Source organism: Dama dama, chromosome 31, assembly GCF_033118175.1.
Source record: "Dama dama isolate Ldn47 chromosome 31, ASM3311817v1, whole genome shotgun sequence".
Taxonomy (NCBI): domain Eukaryota; kingdom Metazoa; phylum Chordata; class Mammalia; order Artiodactyla; family Cervidae; genus Dama; species Dama dama.
This window is the reverse complement of record NC_083711.1, coordinates 39,372,448-39,392,820: the sequence shown is the minus strand read 5'-3', so window position 1 is coordinate 39,392,820 and position 20,373 is coordinate 39,372,448.

Sequence of the window (20,373 nt, the reverse complement as noted above, 5' to 3'; positions counted from 1 at the left end):
CTTAGAACACCACACTGCCCCAATGTCTTTGCTATTGTCACATCTAAATGTATTTGTTGTGAACATATTTTAATCATCCTTTAGCCAACTGGAATAAAAGAGACAATAAGAGGAACTAAAAATGTCCAGAAATAGCTAGGTTCTTTAAAAGAGTGAGAGTAATGTGGCTTTCAGGAGCCAAATAGAGTTCCGACAGATGTTGCAATTGTGGAGCATTATTTGTAACTTGGGAATACAGAATCAGTTCACTCAACATATTCTTCTGGTCTGAGGACACTGATTATTTTTCTGCTTAGGTCAATCTCAAGTCTCAGTAAAATAGTGAATAATGGGTTGGAAGAATTATAACTTCTTTCTGCTGACATCTTGTCATAGTTTTCATCTGAAGATGTCAACTCCCTAATCTCTTTAGGGATGAGCTCTCACTGTGCTGAAAGAATCAATGTTACATTTTAATCCTGATTTTTTAAAATAATTCAGGTAATGTTTATGAAGTACTCTCATTTCTCATAACCTGAGTGTGCCTTGGGTCAGGAGTAATGGTGGTGAAATAAATCATTTAAAAATACACAGTATCTTGACTTGCAGATTCTCTGTTTTCTAACTAAGAAATTATAAGATTTGGTTTTGATCTTTTTTACTCTCTAATTGTTAGTTGTTTGATATGTGGAAACTACTCTTCCTCATCATTAAAAAAATTCTAATCCCTACTTTGTAAAGTAGACATGTGGATTAAATGAGATAATGTATAAATGCCTAATACAGACTTCTCAGAGGGGTATAATTTCCTGTATCAGTTACAAATGGCAGCAATTTACTAGGCATTTGTAACAAGGACATTTACAACAGTCACCCCGCTGAATCCTCACACAACTTTCCAAGGTGGGTTTTTAATTCCCACATTACAGAGGAAAAAGCTGAGTTGTAGAGATTTTAGATCACTTTCCAAAGCAAAATTAGGATTGTATCCTCTGTCTGTATACTTAAAAAACTCACATCTTTCCCACTGCACTGGTTTGCTTCTCAATCTACCTAAAGATTAAAACTGAGTGCTTGCTGTTTCCTCAAGTTCACATGCAAAATATAAGAATGAGTATAAACACCTTACTCTGGGTGATGGGATGCATGGCTTCTAAACAGCTTATTTTGCAAACTAGCTGTGCTCCCTGAACTAAATTACTGCACAGCTAATTTCATGACTGGGACACTATGATGAATAATCGAAAGTCTAGTCAAATTTTGCATCAGAAATCAGATTATCATAAACTTGTGCAACAGGGAATTAATTCTCATTTTCTCCCTTCTCCAAATCCCATAAAAACAGAACAGAAGAAATATCCCTCTCCCAGAGCCCAAGAACTTGTGTGTGTATATGTGTACAACATATTTTTCAACTATATATACTAAAAATACGAATACAAGTAAAACAAAGTGCTGATTTCAATCCCTAGGGACTGTGGTCTTGAAGTATATATGTGTTAAATCTTTTTCCTTTGACAATTGTCAGTGAACATAGCGTGTGTACTGACTATTTGAAATAAGCCAAAATACTCTCCTATTAGGCAGTGCACATTCATAAAAACAAGTCTTAGAAATGTCAGCTTTTTCATGGAAATGTTCTTTGGTGCAACCATTGCTCATTACTCTCTGCAGTACAGCTGGGCCTATGAAACTTCTGAACCTCTGTTTCCTGGCACCATGATGATCCCCGCAGACTTGTCAACAGTCTCTGATGTTGATCTTTTTATTGCACTTCTCAGAAGAGGTTTTTACCTGTTTTGATTTCTTTGGTTGCTCATAATAGCTCCTTCCTGCCTCCACCTAGGCTCAGTTCTGGCTCCTGGAACAAGCCAGGATCAGGCTGTGCTGAAACCCAAAAGAATTATCTTGGAAAGTTATTCACCTAAGGGCTGATTTATGATCTGTGGGGCCTGAAACATAAAAGTGGGGGGCTAGAGGGGCTCTTTAAAGAAAATACAAAATGATGCTAAATTATGTATGAAAGTGAATACTTAGAATGAAAAAATACAATTAATAGATTTTGAAAAACTGATAAATACCATAAACACAAAACTTAGAAAAATGATGGAAATTTGTATTAATACCTGCTTAAGACTCAAGAAACTGTGGAAAATTCTGAAAGAGATGGGAGTATCAGACCACCTGACCTGCCTCTTGAGAAACCTGTATGCAGGTCAGGAAGCAACAGTTAGAACTGGACACGGAACAACAGACTGGTTCCAAATAGGAAAAGGAGTATGTCAAGGCTCTATATTGTCACCCTGCTTATTTAACTTATATGCAGAGTACATCATGAGAAACCCTGGGCTGGATGAAGCACAAGCTGTAATAAAGGTTGCTGGGAGAAAGAGCAATAACCTCAGATATGCAGATGATACCACCCTTATGGCAGAAAGTGAAGAAGAACTAAAGAGCCTCTTGATGAAAGTAAGAGAGGAGAGAGAAAAATTTGGCCTAAAGCTCAACATTCAGAAAACTAAGATCATGGCATCTGGTCCCATCGCTTCATGGCAAATAGATGGGGAAACAGTGGAAACAGTGAGAGACTTTATTTTGGGGGGCTCCAAAATCACTGCAGATGGTGATTGCAGCCATGAAATTAAAAGACGCTTACTCCTTGGAAGGAAAGTTATGACCAACCTAGATAGCATATTAAAAAGCAGAGACATTACTTTGTCAACAAAGGTCCGTCTAGTCAAGGCTATAGTTTTTCAAATAGTCATGTATGAATGTGAGAGTTGGACTGTGAAGAAAGCTGAGCACTAAACTGATGCTTTTGAACTGTGGTGTTGGAGAAGACTCTTGAGAGCCCCTTGGACAGCAAGGAGATCCAACCAGTCCATCCTAAAGTAGATCAGTCCTGGGTGTTCATTGGAAGGACTGATGTTGAAGCTGAAACTCCAATGCTTTGGCCACCTAATGTGAAGAGCTGACTCATTGGAAAAGACCCTGATTTGAGGGCAGGAGGAGAAGGGGACGACAGAAAATGAGATGGTTGGATGGCATCACCAACTCAATGGGTATGAGTTTGGGTAGTCTCTGGGAGTTGGTGTTGGACAGGGAGGCTGGCGTGCTGCTGCTCATGGGGTTGCAAAGAGTCAGACACGACTGAGAGATTGAACTGAACTGAAGACTCAAGTGGCTTTCCTGGTAGCTCAGACAGTAAAGAGTCTGCCTGCAATGCAGGAGACCTGGGCTGGATATTTCACTTTCACTTAAGACACAAGCCTGGTATAGCATGCTGCTCTTCAAACAGCTAGTCTTTATTGCCACATTTCAAAAATGTTCCTTTTCCAGTACCTTATTATACTTGGTAGTAGAGACCTCACAGGCTCTGTTCATAAAGTGATAAGCTCTCAGCACCTAGATACAGCACAGTGAGAGGCTGAAGTATTCCTAGGAACCACTGATACATTCTCTCTCTCTCACTTTAGTCGACCCCACGGACTATAGCCTCCCCCCATGGACAGCTCCTCTGTCCACGGGATTTTCGAGGCAAGAATATTTATACATTAGGGCATGGTTATTTATCTCTCCCTGGAAGTGTTTGAGAATACTACGAATATATGCCATTCAGTCCAGATCCAAACTGTGTGTATCTACCAACTCAATTTTCACTTAGCTGAATTCCCACTACCCCACTCAAGGAAAGTGTAATATGGACATCTGAATTTAGAAAAAAGAAAGTATTCTTAAACAATTGTGGTTAAAATAGCTTATTTTTTGAAAAATTGCAAAAACATATGTCAACATGAATGCTGGGGTCCATTCCAAGTCATTGGAGTGGGCCCTGAAACTTTAGCTTCTTTAGCTTCAGGGCACATCTGTCTGTGTACATGCCACTTCAACAAGTCCCCCACATGTCATCCTTAAAAGACTATTGGTGTGTGGCTTTGCATTTTTTTCAGTTACTGTGATCTTCTTTATTACTTAGCATGCATCTCAGCTTCCTTTGTGTATCATTAAATAATTCATGGCCTCCTTTGCAAAGACTTTTCTTTCCATTCCCATCACAAGATGCTAACCCATCCTCAGCTGCTGTCTCTGACTTATTTTGAGGTAAAGCTGTGAAGGAAACATCTTCATGCCTTGGAGAGGAGGTCCTGCTCACTTGTGGACAGGTGTTCACACAGTGGATCGTGTCTCAGAGACCAGGTACTAAAGGACTCGAGCACAAAGTGTAGCTTTGAGTAGAATTCTGAGGGGGCCCTTTACACCACTCTGAAGGCACCACCTGATTCTCTCCATGGCTGCGGCGTGTGTTCCAGGCAATGTAGCGCTGCCAATTCCAGGATGAGCTCTGACACTGGGAATTGGCCGAACGGCACCTGAGGTTCTGGATGTTTCCTTCCCCAACCTTCACATGACACAGAGGACTCGGGTGTGCTGTGTGGGGCATCTCAAGCTCAGTGCTACTGAGAATGAGCCTTCAGGAGCAGCAGCAGCAACAACCACACACTTGTTAAAGATGTCATTTCATGGGCCCTGCCGCAAACTTGCAGAATCATAACTTCTTAGAGTGGGGCCCTGATCCTCAAGAGATTTTCATACACTTTAAAGCGGCTTCAGAAGAAATACTGTTAAGTGGTTCCCATTAGTTTTCCGCTAGGATCACAGTTTTGAGAAATACCATCACTTGTGCCCTCCCCCCTCAGAGTCTGTCAATTGATCTGGGTGGAAGCATCAATGCTATTTTAATTACATGCTCCGGGTGATTCTAGAGTGAGGCCAGGATTAAGCCCAGAGGCTACTGGGTAGATCTGTGAGAGTTGCATCCAGCCTTTGGTCTAAGTTGGGGGTGACAGTATCTGCTCTGCATGCATTTGGAAGGGGCAGGTCAGTGCAGCCCACATACTTCATGTTGGAGCTGAAATGTTAGGTGTCTGTGGGAGGGGAGAGGATGTGCAAACAGGAAAGAAAGCAAATCACAGTTTGGTTTTCCTGTAGGAGTTCCTTGTTCCTGAATTTCTCCTGAGACAATAAGCTGGAGACATTGGCATGTTCAACGTTTCAGGGTCCCCCCACTTCTGGACGCAGTGGGAGCAGGTGAAGGCATTGTGTTGATGCCTTTGAAGGTATGTTCTCAAGATGTAGATGTGACTCCTCAACACAGCCTTGCCTGAGACCACAAACCCATGGAGGGGGAGAAGCGGGGATAAATGGGAGGCTCACAGGTAAGTGCCCTGTCCCGGGTCAGAGGCTGGCTGCTTTTCCTCCTGAAATGCCATAGATTGAGGATCTGCAAACATTTAGTTCTCTGCCTCTCCTGTTCCTGCCTATCAAGGTGGTTTTCAATTACTTTTTATAAATTGAAGTATAGTTGATGTAAAATATTATGTTCAGATGTAGAATATAGTGATATACAATTTTAAAGGTTATATTCCATTTATAGCTGTTATAAAATATTGGCTATATTCCCCATGTTGTATAATATATCCTTGTAGCTTATTTTATACATAATCATTTTTACTTCTTAATCCCCTAGTCCTATATAGCCCTACCCACTTCTCCACACTGGTAGCCACTAGTTTGTTCTCTATGACTGTTTCTTTTTGTTATATTCACTATTTTTTTTTTTTTGATTCCACATATAAGTGATACCATACAGTATTTTTCTATGTCTGACTAATTTCATTTAGCATAATACCCTATACGTCCATCCTTACTGTTGCAGAGAGCAACATTTCATTTTTTTCTTTTTTATAATTGTAGTACTATATGTATTTGCCACATATTCTTTAACCAATCATCTGTTAATGGGCACTTTGGTTACTTCAACAACTTAACAATCATATATAATGTTGAAATGTTCAGATGTATCCCCAGGAGTGGAATTGCTGGGTCAAATGGTAGTTGCCTTTTTAGTTTTTGAGAATCATCCATTCTGTTTTCCACAGTGTCTGTGCTAATTTACATTCCCACCAACAGTGTACAAGGGTTCCTTTTCTCCACATCCTCTCTAACATTTATTTGATATTTGATGACAGCCATTCTGACAGGTGTGAGGTGATATCCCATTGTGATTTTGATTTGCATTTCCCTGATGATTAGGAATATTGAGCTTTTTCATGTGCCTGTTGGCCATCTGCATCTCCTCTTTGGAAAGTGTTTATTCGGGTATTCTGCCCATTTTGAAGTTGTATTGTTTGGAGTTTTGATGTTGAGCTATATGAGCTGTTTGCATATGTTGGATATAAAGCACTTATTAGTCATATCATTCACAAATAGTTTCTCTCCATTCAATAGATTGTCTTTTTATTTCATTGCTGGTTTCCTTTGTTGTGCAAAGGCTTTTAAGTTTAATTAGGCCCAATTTAGTCATTTGTGCTTTTATTTCCCTTGCTTTAAAGAGACAGATCCAAAAAATACTGCTAAAATTTGTGTTAAAGAGTGTTCTGCATAAGTTTTTCTTTAGGAATTTTATGGTTTCTGGTTTTACATTTAAGTCTTTAATCCATTTTGAGTTTACTTTTGTATATGGTATTAGAGAATGTTCTAATTTTATTTTACCTATAGTTGTCCAGTTTTTCCAATACCAATTATTGAAGAGACTGTCTTTTCTCCATTGTATATTCACTCACGTGTCCTTTATTGTAGATTAATTGACCATATATACCTGGATTTATTTCTGGGCTGTTTTGGATTTGTGTTTTTAATGTTCAAGTTCCTATTTATTGTAGTACACTAAACTATAAAGTAAAAAGATGATAAGAGAGTTCCATCTTGAATAGCCAAGATTAAAAAAGGCTTCAGTTTGAGAGAGGGAGGCAGAAGCAAAAGCTAAAAATTTTTGGAAGAAATTCAACATAGGCAAACAAGGGGAAAACAGTTTATAAGATGACTCTGAACTGAAAAATTTATCTGCAAATAACCTGAAGCTGATAGCAGTAAGGAATGAGTTATCCCCTGGATAAGCCGGTTTTGTTTACCTTCAAAAATAAAAAATAAGTGTTTGTAATGTTTGTACCGACTCATAATTATGAAGAAGAACTATATCACATGCTCCACCCTCACCAGTGAAGTCTTATCATTTCAGTTCAGTCACTCAGTCTGGTTTGACTCTTTGTGACCCCATGGACTGCAGCATGCCAGGCTTCCCTATCCATTACCAGTGCCCGAAGCTTAATCAAACTCATGTCCACTGAGTCAGTGATACCATCTCATCCTCTGTCGTCCCCTTCTCCTCCCACCTTCAATCTTTCCCAGCATCAGGGTCTTTTCTAAGTGAGTCAGTTCTTTGCATCAGGTGGAGTACTGGAGTTTTAGCTTCAGCATCAGTCCTTCCAATGAATATTCAGGACTGATTTGCTTTATGAGTTACTGGTTGGATCTGCTTGCTGTCCAAGGGACTCTCAAGAGTCTTCTCCAACACCACAGTTCAAAAGCATCAATTCTTCAGCGATCAGCTTTCTTTATAGTCCAACTTTCACATCCATACGTGACTACTGGAAAAACCATAGCTTTGACTAGATGGACCTTTGTTGGCAAAGTAATGTCTCTGCTTTTTAATATGCTGTCTAGGTTGGTCATAGCTTTTCTTCCAAGGAGCAGGTGTCTTTTAATTTCATGGCTGCAATCACCATCTGCACTGATTTTGCTGCTGCTGCTGCCAAGTTGCTTCAGTCGTGTCCGACTCTGTGCGACCCTATAGATAGCAGCCCACCAGGCTCTGCCATCCCTGGGATTCTCCAGGCAAGAACACTGGAGTTCTTGAGCACTCCAATGCATGAAAGTGAAAAGTGAAAGTGAAGTCGCTTAGTCGTGTCCAACTCTTCGAGACCCCATGGACTGCAGCCTACCAGGCTCCTCTGTCCATGGGATTTTCTAGGCAAGAGTACAGTGATTTTGGAGCCCCCAAAATAAAGTCTGTCACTGTTTCCATTGCTTCCCCATCTATTTGCCATGAAGTGATGGGACCAGACGCCATGATCTTAGTTTTCTGAAAGTTGAGCTTTAAGCCAACTTTTTCACTCTCCTCTTTCATTTTCATCAAGAAGATCTTTAAATCTTCTTCACTTACTGACATAAGGGTGGTGTCATCTGTGTATCTGAGGTTACTGATATTTCTCCTGGCAACCTTGGTTCCAGCTTGTGTTTTATCCAGCCCAATATTTCTCGCGATATACTCTGCATATAAGTAAAATAAGCAAGGTTACAATATATAGCATTGACATACTCCTTTCCGTATTTGGAACCAGTCTGTTGTTCTATGTCCATTTCTAACTGTTGCTACTTGACTTGCCTACAGATTTCTCAGAAGACATTCAGGTGGTCTGGTATTCCCATCTCTTGAAAATCTTTCCACAGTTTGTTGTAATCCACACAGTCAAAGGCTTTCGCATAGTCAATAGGGTAGGAGTAGATGTGTTTCTGGAACTCTCTTGCTTTTTCGATGATCCAGCGGATGTTGGCAATTTGATCTCTGGTTCCTCTGCCTTTTCTAAAACCAGCTTGAACATCTGGACGTTCACGGTTCATGTACTGTTGAAGCCCGGCTTGGAGAACTTTCAGCATTACTTTTCTAGCGTGTGAGATGAATGCAGTTGTGCAGTAGTTTGAGCATTTTTGGCATTGCCTTTCTTTGGGATTGGAATGAAAACCAAACTTTTCCAGTCCTGTGGCCACTGCTGAGTTTTCCAAATTTGCAGGCATATGGAATGCAGCACTTTGACAGCATCATCTTTTAGGATTTGAAATAGCTCAACTGGAATTCCATCACCTTCACTAGCTTTGTTCATAGTGATGCTCCCTAAGGCCCACTTGACTTCACATTCCAGGATGTCAGGCTCTAGGTGAGTGATCACACCATCGTGATTATCTTGGCCATGAAGATCTTTTTTGTATAGTTCTTCTATGTATTCTTGCCACCTCTTCTTAATATCTTCTGCTTTTGTTAGGTCCATAGCATTTCTGTCCTTTGTTGTGCCCATCTTTGCATGAAATGTTCACTTGATAGCTTTAATTTTTTTGAAGAGATCTCTAGTCTTTCCCATTCTATTGTTTTCCTCTATTTCTTTGCGTTGATCACTGAGGAAGGCTTTCTTGTCTCTCCTTGCTATTCTTTGGAACTCTGCATTCAAATGGGTATATATCTTTCCTTTTTTGCTTTCCTTTTCACTTCTCTTCTTTTCACAGCTATTTGCAAGGCCTCCTCAGACAGCCATTTTGCTTTCTTCATTTCTTTTTCTTGGGGATGGTCTTGATCCCTGTCTCCTGTACAAGGTCCTGAACCTCCATCCTTAGTTCTTCAGGCACTCTGTCTATCAGATCTAATCACTGGAATCTATTTCTCACTTCCACAGTATAATCGTAAGTGATTTGTCTTAGGTCATACTTGAATGGTCTAGTGGTTTTCCCCACTTTCTTCAATTCCAGTCTGAATTTGGCAATAAGGAGTTCATGATCTGAGCCACAGTTAGCTCCCGGTCTTGTTTTTGCTGACTGTATAGAGCTTCTCCATCTTTGGCTGCAAAGAATATAATCAATCTGATTTCGGTGTTGACCATCTGGTGATGTCCATGTGTAGGGTCTTTTCTTGTTTTGTTGGAAGAGGGTGTTTGCTATGACCAGTGCATTTTCTTGGCAAAACTCTATTAGCCTTTGCCCTGCTTCATTCTGTACTCCAAGGCCAAATTTGCCTGTTACTCCAGGTGTTTCTTGACTTTTTACTTTTGCATTCCAGTTTTATAAAGAAAAGGACATCTTTTTTGGGTGTTAGTTCTGGAATGCTTGCTTCCCTTCAACTTCTTACTCCTGGTAAATGGCCTACTGCATACTTAGCTGGTTTTTCTTTCTTTCTTTCTAATTCTAGGTAGATTATCTGCAGGGTGCTGATGCCCTGTTCACTATGCAGTGGTAGTTGCTCTCTGTAACCAGAGCAGTTCGCTCCAAGGTGGAGGGGGAAATATTTTCTCCTCCTAAGTTAACTGCTCTGTTCTAGAAAGGACATCAGCATTTGTTTATTTGTAGAGGTTGTTTGCTCTCAGATCTCTTTCTAAACTCTCCAGTATTTCACTCAGTATAATAGGAGGAGTGACCCCCAGCAATGCCAGGAGAATGAGCAATGAAACCAGGAGTATGGGAGAAGTTGGGATATTTCTCCTTTTCCTGCTTTACTTTAAATAAGATCTCTGGCAGCAGCTATGTCTCCAGAGATGACTATGGCTTCTCTGTGGCCTCCATTCCTGACATACTTCCAGGTAATGCTGGGTATCCTTGCCTCAGGCTCCCTTAATACTGATCCTCACCGAGGAAAGGGGCTTCCTATTGTTACTAACCTCTGGTTTGTTTCACCATCTCCTTGGCTCTGCCATCACTATGAAACCAATATCTTGCATTGAATTTGCTTTGAGGACCCAGAGTGATTTCTGTTTACCTGGTTGAAATGTGGCAGAGACAATTTTACCTGTAAGGAATAGTCCTAGGAAACAAACCCTCAAGAAAGGATGTGGCATAGAGTTGTTCACATGTTAGAGCATGAATGTAAGAATGACATTTTTGCAGGCAAAAAGGGGAATTTTAGTAATCCATGGTATGCGATAGCATCAAAACCATTTGAAGTATCAGGGCTCTAAGAACTAAATAAACTGCTGAACTTGTCCACCATGGCAATAATGGTTATAAATATTGTAATTGAAATTGTATTGTCGTATTTGAAACAGCATTGAAAGCCTTACCAAAAAAAAAAGAAAAAAGAAAAAAGTTAACTCAAAATTTTGAACTGTTAGCTCAAAATTCTGATAAAAACCAGAGAACATCATAACAGTATTAAATGGATTTTTAAATTTGTAGACATGGTTGACAATCAGGATTAAAGTCTTATGGTATAGTTTCGAGGAATTTAAAGCAAGTTGGACAGGAAACTTTACCAGTTTTCTTAATGAGGAAGGAATGATTTCCTCAGACATGGACAGACATAATTGTGTGTTCTCAGAGAAAGCTGGAAACCCTGGGCCCCCAAAATTTAATAAATCCCATAATTGAGCCCCCAAATTCATTTGCCAGTTGAAACAACTCCCTTCTTCTTTTGGAGGAAATTAGCCTTCTTTCATAAAATACCCACATCATACTTCTAAAACTAGAGTCATTTATTGGGTTTCCAATAAAACCCAGGAGAGAATCATAATTATTTTGGGAGAGGGAGGCTTACAGAGCACACAGATTAAAAGGAGTTGCTCATATTTACTGTGTGAAAGCTAAGAATCATGTATGTGAATTAATGCTAAGCATGATGGGCTAAACAGGTGGAATAGAATAGTAAATAGGCTGTTTCTGTCAGATGCAGGATTTAATGGACTGACTTGGCTGGAAATGACGAACCATTTGCTTGGTTGACAGACTAAAGCGTGGATTCCACAAAGGGCTATGTTTTATGAGGTCAAGATGCCAGAGTTTCCCTGTAATTATTTAGAGGAAGGAATCCAACAGGCTTAATCTAGTGATGTTACTATAAAATTATCATATGTAATTTGCTTTCTCTCCTTTTGACAATGTTGCCTGAAAGTTACAGAAAACACTCCCATCCCTGGGGCATTAGGAAATGCATTATGAGGGGAGAAGCAGAATCCTTTCAAACTTGGTGTTAGCTGTCATGAATAGACTGGGTGTGATGGTAGAATCTGCCACTGAATTAGTCTACAGGATTTTAACGGGAATGGTAAAATCCCAGAGTGACAGAAGCCAGCTGACAGTACTTAACCATTAGAGATAAGAGCAACTGCCATTCAAAGTGTTTTAATGTCTAGGGATCTGGGGCACAACTGATTGATTACAGGGTCCTAGGAAAAAATATAAAATACAAATATGGGGAACAAAATCTTTCATCATTGCCATAAGATGTCCTCCCACCCAATTCCTCTACACTAGCTCATCTATAAACCAGAAAGAACCCCCTGACTGAAGAAGCGACTAGGCCCTCTTAAGGAGGGTCTTGCAACAGTTATGTGTACAGACTGTAAGGCATCCTCTAGACACCAGCTGATAGGGTAAATAGTCATTTTGTCTGTAACTCTGTGCTGGAGAAAGAAAAAAACCCCAGAGCCTGACTGTCAGTTGGCCTTAATCCCTGTGGACCTGAAATGCCACGATGGTTCGCTGAAGCTTAAGGTGACCGGTAAACAGAGGTTTGGCCCAAGTCTAATTCAAAGTGAGCCTATTGAATCCATCCTTTGGTTATATTCCCAGTTTCTGAAAACTACATAGTTGGGTAAAGTGGATGAAGAAAATAACAGACTTCAGCTCAGTTCAGTTCAGTCACTCAGTTGTGTCCAACTCTTTGCAATCCCATGGACTGCATGCAGCACGCCAGGCCTCCCTGTTCATCCAAAAGGACAAATTTGGAAGACCTTGAACTAACCTGTTCCATGGACACGCTGAATCTATACCTATATATAGAGCAATTCATCCTGAAGACCTGAGGGTTGGTTGAATATCTTCTGCACATTCAATTATAGACCACATAAAGAAGGAAAGACCAGTCACAGACACATTATCTATGGGAATCCCACCCCTCATGGGGCACCATGCAGTAGGGAGGGCTATCACTGAGGGACCTGTGTGCAGAATTGCAGGGCCTGGGGCGCAGCATAAAACCCAAAATTTGTTTTCATAAAAATAGATACATACTTTGTAAGTGGATTTGCCTTAGCGTCCACATTGGTTCCTCCTTCAGCACCATGATACATACAATTTCAGAGCACCTTACTCTCGATCATACACCCATACCTCATTACTTCTAACTGAGAAACCTATTTCAGTGTGAGAGAGGAGCGTAATCCACATTCACCAAATGTACTTAACTCATGTACTGGCTGATCCAGCAGAATAGTGGAATGACCGAAGATTCAATCTGCGGGCCACCTGGGAGATAACACCACTGAAGTTGGTTGTGCTGTTTTACAGACTTTGCTGAACTTAACTCTGAAATAGTGACATGGTGCTATTGTTCTCATAGAGTTCACTGGTCTGGGAACTAAGAGAAGTTGGAGAGACCCTTCACATTATACTTGATAAGATAAGAATAAATGTGATAAATTTAGTTAGAGTCAAGTCTAGATTTTCTCTCCCCCTTTTTTCAGAGATTTGACTCCTAGTGCTAAGAGCCAGTAAAGAGATAAGTAGGCCTTTAACTTATATGCACATTTCTGGCATGCAAGACTTTCCCCAGGGCACTCAGTGCCCTGATTTTTATGCATCCCCTATGACATTCTACTTGAACCCAGAGGTACCTTGGTGTATTTTTTGTTTCTTAGTGAAACTAGACTTTTCCCATCTTTTCTAAGGCTCACCTGTGAATCTGCAATATAATTTGGTCTTGGGCTTGTTTGCCGTCTTGGAAGCTCTCAGTCACTCTTCCATCCTCCTCGTCCTGCAGGCCCTCTTTGGCTGGACAGTGACCAGCATGCATTCAGACCAGCTCCACCCTGCCTAAGTTCTGAAATAGTGATAATTCAGGAGACGCTGTGCGCTGTGCTACTTCTCCTTTGTGAGTTATTCTCCAACAAATGCTATGTATACTTCTCTAGTAAATACTACATGTGTACTGTAAGTACATGGATTCCTCGTGGTATGTGTTTTGATTCCCTTGCAACAAACAGCATACTTGTAAGGTTTTGCTTTTCCTTCGTGCAAACTTGTGGATGCTGTTTTGCTAGTTATCTTAGTCCCTAATAAAGGAATATTTTGATCCAAGGGTTATAATTAGTTGCTTATACTGGAAGTAGAGACTAACACCTGGCTATTTTGAGCTCCTCATTCTGCTGAACCATCAGAGATAAAGAAGGACGATTACGAAGAAATAGATTGCTAATAATTTGTCACAAGAAGAAATATGTATGGAATCGAGGGGATTCCTAGGGTGCATCTTATTACTTCCACATTTCATAGTAAAGATCAACAGAAGATAACATAAAACCTATAAAAGGCAGGGCTCAGGAAATCAGACCCTTCAGAAAAATAGGTTTGATAACCCCAGTAAGTAATGAACCTGATCATCCAAGGTATAGGCTGAGGGCAAGAGTAATACAGTTATAAGAGTTAAATAACATAGCTCTCTAGTTGTAGTACTCCAAAGGCATGGTACCATTAATGCAAGTTATATTCAGAGTGTTTGGAGATATGGCTACTCTGACTGTTTTCTTGATCCTTGAACTTAGATCTCAGGAGAGAGACATGAATCAAACATGGATTCGTTTCATAGGAGCTCAGGATATATAAAATAGGAAAGTATACCAAATTATCTTTCTTTCTTATCCCTTAGTCTTGTAAGGAAAGGTCAGTATGATTATGTCAGCTTCATTTATGAAGCAACTGCTTTTTACCCTACATGATATAAGAAGTCTTAAGATCTTAGTCCTTTTATTAAGACCACCCTGAATGAACTGTGTGTGTGTTAGTCACTTAATCATGTTTGACTCTTTGCGATCTCATGGACTAGGGCCTTCCAGGTTTCTCTATCTGTAGAACTCTCCAGGTAAGAATACTGGAGTGGGTTGCCATTTCCTTCTCCAGAGGACCTTCCTAATCCAGGGATAGGACCCAGGTGTCTCACATTGCAAGCCGATTCTTTATCATTTGAGCCACATCCTAGGGCTTAAATGAACTGAATGAACTGGCCCCATATTAAAAAAATCTCATTACTTCTTCTGATTTTCTAGACACCAAATAATTAACTTTATATACTCTTACTCTGATTATATTTCATGATTTTGATTTAGCTGACTGTATTTCATGATTTTGATTTAGCACAAGTGATTTCCCCAAACTTGATTTTTTTTTTTTAATTATGAGGAAAAACTATTCTTCCCTAAATTAGGGAAAATCTTCCTGGGACAGAATAACCTATCAGCCCTTGTCTCATGGGGGGGACTTGGACATGAATGAAATTCTCATTTTATTTCCTCTAATAATTTCACATTTCTTTTAAAGCAACAGTTAAGTTCTAATATAGTTCTTTAGTCTATAAGCACACAGCTTAAAGTAGTTATATTCTTATTGTCATATATAGTTTATCTTAACATTTTATGATTAGCTATTAAGAATCTGCCTGCAGTGTAGGAGCTCCAGGTTCGATGATTGAGTGGAGAAGATCCCCTGGAGGAGGGAATGACGACTGACTCCAGTATTTTTGACTGGAGAATTCCATGGACAGAGGAGCAAGGTGGGCCACAGTCCATGGGGTCACCAAGAGTTGGGCACAACTGAATGACTAACACCTTTACTCTATTTTATGTGCTGAGCCATATATAATTGCATTGTAGAATCTTTATAAAAGCTCACTTTTGTGACTTAATGGCTGTGTATATTAATATATTTCTCCTGATCAATAAGGAATTCATAGCCCATATTTTGGAGAACATAAAATGCTATTCACATATAAAATATTACTGTTTCTGCAAACAGTATCTTTAAATTGTCACCAAATTAATGAATGCACCCTACTTAGAGCTAACCACACTCAATGCCTGTGCAAGTCAGCCTGCATTTGATTTCTGTCTTTAAAACTTGACTTTTTGCTAGTTTCTTCCCAATGTGTTGAATCTAACTTGTCAGATATTTCATTAATGGAACTTCTTTATAGGTCTTATTTTGAAAATAATTTTGGCATTTTTTATCTTAAAAGTTTTTTTTCGTATTAGTCTTTGTTACTTTACTTGCTCCATTACATTTGTAGAGTGAGTTGAGATTATATGAAAACATTTATTAAAAGAGTATTTCATCTTTTTAACTGAACATTTCTTGACTGTAAATGATGTTTTAGGTCTCCATTTCCAGTGTTATTATTAATGTAGGTAACTTTTGTTGAAAATAACTAGCTGTGACTAACTAGATTATTGCAAACCAAAGTAAGTTCCTTGAAATGCATTTTTAAACTAACATCTAGAATTACTATTGTCAGAAATACAGTTCAGTATTATAATCTCAAGAAAGTATAGGGAGTTAATATATTTCTGAATATTTTTCCTTAGGTCTAAATATAGTTTCCTCTAAACTTTAAAGGAAATTTACTTTTGGGAATTTAAACATGATTTATCCTTTAAATGAGAAAATATGTGACTGACTTAGTTCATTATATTAAATACGATAAAGCTTATTGACAATGGTCTAGCATTCCATTGTGTTGCAATGTGTGTGCAACTGTGTTGCACAGTTCTATGTATCACTAGTATTATAATTATGTAAGTTGTTTTACTGGTAGTTGAACTATTCTTCTAAGTATTATCAGAGATATTGAAACTGATTTTTAAAAACCTCATTCTATTACCATTTCATTATCTAAACATTCTGATAATTGAAGAATAATGCTCTTCAAATACTGACAGAATCCCGATATGCAGTCACATTTGAGTGACAGTGGAAATGGGATTACAACTTTCTGAATCTAAATTTATAAATTTGTTCAGATAAAAGGATCTATCTTGAATATTAAAATGTGCTCTCTAACTGAAAATGCCAAGCCCTTTTAATACATGTTAGTCTCCCTAAAATTAATTAAGCCTACTATAAAGAGTTTTAAAATAAATTTTATCTGAAGTAAAAAGTATATAAATTCCCTGAAAGTCAAGCTTCAAAAACAAATATATAAACAAACAAAACATTAAAAAGAAAATACTCTTTTCAATGTGAATCATCTTATTATTTTGTCTTGGTACAAGTTATGTAGATCATTCAATATATTTTACTTAATGGTTTTTTGGAGTCTGGTTTTTGGGAATGTCACTGATTATTCTTATTGTAGGGTAAGCTTGGTGCATCATTCTTTTAAACCAAATAGGATAGTGAGGCTAAGATCATCCAACCTCAGAGGCTTCATCCAAGAAACACTTATTTCACACTAATGTAGATGTTGACAAGGGATCTCTATTCCACTTAGCTGCTCTAGAACCCAGAATAAGGAAGACTTTGTTTACATCTTGAAGTTGCAACCTCTGGAACACTTAGTCTTTTCAACTTCTTCTTCCTTCTTTTTGGTGGATTCATTTTGGGAATTAAACATGTTCCTCCTTCTTATATCTAATTGGCTCAAACTATTCACATGGTTCTATAAAGCTGCAAGAACATGGAGAAATGTGGGAAGAAATTTTTGGTGAACATTTTTCTGCCACAGCCACGAACAATAATAAACATTTATTGTTTACCTTGACTTATGTTAATCACTGAGCAAATAGCTGAACACATATTAAGATATTAATTCTCACTTGAACCCAGGAAGCCTATAAACCAACCAAGGAAGTATTTCTTCAGTAATACAGTCATCCAATTGAAATGATACAACAACTTTTCCAAAGGATTCCAAGAATCCCTTCACATTTGGAGGAAAGAAAATATCCAGTAAAAATTAACTAAAACACTGTATTTTCATATGGGTAGGAACATAGCTGCTTATTTTTATTATTATATTTAATTTTAAAGTCAATTGCACTTTTAAATTGATGAGCTGGTGATACAGAGAGCTTATATGCCTTATTTAACACATGCAACCAATAAATACTGAGACGAGGTTTAATTCATTTCTGAGTCTACAGCACAGACAACTTGTCTTTATGGGATTCGGTAGCTTTCCTCTCTGCAAAAGAATATTCCAAGCACCACAGTTCAAGATAATAATCATATGGTCACAGTGATAGTTCTCTATTGATCTCCCCATCACTTCTGTGCTTTCTGTTGAAGCTTTGAGATGAATTTTCCTTTGAATAGTCAATTTTTATGATACTTTATTAGATTTGTAAAATGATATAAGTTGTGGTTTACCAGAGAAACAAAAGCAATAAGATCTGTGTGTGTATGTGTTTGTATTTTATTCATTGTGCAAGTCCAAAGTCAGCGGAGTAGGCTGGCTGGTGGGAGACCTAATGTTGCAGGGAAGACCTAACGTGGTTAGCGAAGAGCTAACATTGGAGACTAAAGGCAGAATTTTCTCTTCTTTGGGGGATGTCATTCTTTTTTCACTTAGGACCTATTTTAGACAGGAGAGGAGTGTTAGGCTGTGATTGCAGTCATTCAGCACTGGTAGTTTAATGCAAGAACCATTTATTTCAACTGACTGTATGAGGCTATTTTATGAAGCTACTCTGCTTTATTCACAGGCTACTGATTTGAATGTTAAACTTATCTAGAAACTAACTTCAGAGCAATATCAGACTGATGCTTGACCAAATATATTTGAGCATCATGTCCTACCCAGGTTGATGCATAAAATCACTATTACAGATGAGAAAACCCCTGATAAAAATATGTAGAAAATCATTGTGCTATGTGCTAAGTCACTTCAGCGTGTCCAACTCTTTGTGACCGTATGGACTATAACCCTCTGGGCTCCTCTGTCCATGGAATTCTCCAGGCAAGAATACTGCAGTGGGTTCCCATACCTTTCTTCAGGGGATCTTTTCAACCCAGGGATCGAACCCATGTCTCTTGTGTCTCCTGCATTGGCAGGTGGGTTCTTTATCAGTAATGCCACCCAGGAAGCTCCCTAGAAAATTATTAAAGGTAGAAATTTTTCTTGCGTATTAATGTAATGTGTGCTTTTAACATAATGTTTTTAGAATAAATGTGTACCACCCAAATGTCTTTCCAGACTCATTTTACATATAAGTATTTTTAAAAATATCCACAATTAGGTCCAAGTCTGCAGAATATGTACTGACAATGTTGACTTATCTTTTGAAGCTTCTATCCAAGTGAAAACACTCAATGCAACTCAACAAATATTCACAGAGCATCTGTTGAAAGTCAAGGACAAGACCTATTCTCTTCTGTATCTGTTGTGCCATTCATTTTCCCTCATATGCAGCCTTACAGTCTTAACTATAGCTTCACTTCCTTAGACCTTGATTTCCTAAGATAGTTTCGGTCCAAAATGATATGCTTCTTGACATAAGGGATCGAGTCTTTTCTTGGTCCATTACAGCGCTACAACACTGTTCACAAAGCCAGTACCATGAAATATGGCTTCAGTACGTTAAAAATGAAATTCCTCCTACTTTAGAGATTTTTGTTTGGAGAGTAATGAGTTAAAACAAAACTGACAATTTGTTTTTATTTTTATTGAATACAATTGATTTACAGTGTTATGCCAATCTCTGCTATAGAGCAAAATGACACAAGCGCATCTCTACATTCTTTTTTATCTTCTTTTCCATTACAGTTTATCACAGGATTTTGAAAACAGTTTTCTGTGCTACATATTAGGACTTTATTGTTTATCCATTTTAATGTAATGGTTTCCATCTACCAACCCCGAACTCCCAGTCCATTCCTCTCCCTTCTCCCCTCTCACTTGACAATCACAAGTCTTTCTATGAATCAGTTTCTGTTTTGTAGGTAAATTCACTTGTGCCGTATTTTTGATTCCATGTATGAGTGACATCATGTGATATTTGTCTTTCTGACTTAACTTAGTATGATAATCTCTAGTTGCATCCACGTTGCTGCAAATGGAATTATTTTGTTCTGTACGTGGCTGGGTAGTATTCCTTTGCATATATGAACCACATCTTCTTTATCAGTTCTTCTGAAAAATGGACTTATTTTAAAAGAATGACTTATATGTGACTTATTTGTCAAAAATATATCTCAGGAGCACTTTGGTAGAAGAAGTACAGAACTGAGTACCATGAGAGCTGGCATCTCTTTCTGGCTCAGTAGCAAACCGAGAGAATGACTCAGGGCAGGTCAACGCTTCCTGCACCTGAGTTCCCCTCTTGGCAAAGGAGAAGCTTATACCAGAGAACTTGAAAGCTGTAGAGATTCTATAATTCTTTGAAATAGTCTAGGAATTTATTTATATTTTTATTTCTTCTAAATTATCTTGGTTATATTATACGGGCTTAAAGATAATTTCTGTAAAATATAGTAAATATTAAAATAATACCTTTAAATTGTTTTGCAGTTTTTAGAAGAAAAATCTTGTAGAAAGACTTCTATAATTAACAAAGAAAATCCAGATGGCACATTATAAACAGAAACATTCTGGTGTTGTATCGTCCTGTTGCAGTTGAAAGATATTTTGAAAAAGAAAAATAAAAGCTAATAGCTTTGAAAGGACTGGACTTCCTTCAACATTCTGGCTGACATTTTTGATTATTTTCTACGTTGTTCTGATTGACAGTTTGAATAAATCTACATGAAATATTAGCAATCTATCCCCAAACAGTGTCAGAAACTCCATGCTCAGAATGAGTGTCAAACTCCCAACATAATCCACAATTACAAGGCTCCTGCAAATCACAGTCTTGTCATTTTTTTTTAAAAGAGAAATCTACAAGTATAATAATTGCTTCTTGGTAGGATACTTTTTTTTTCCCCCCCTGAGGGGTCAAATTTAAACCATCTGCAGACAGATGGAAAGGAAAG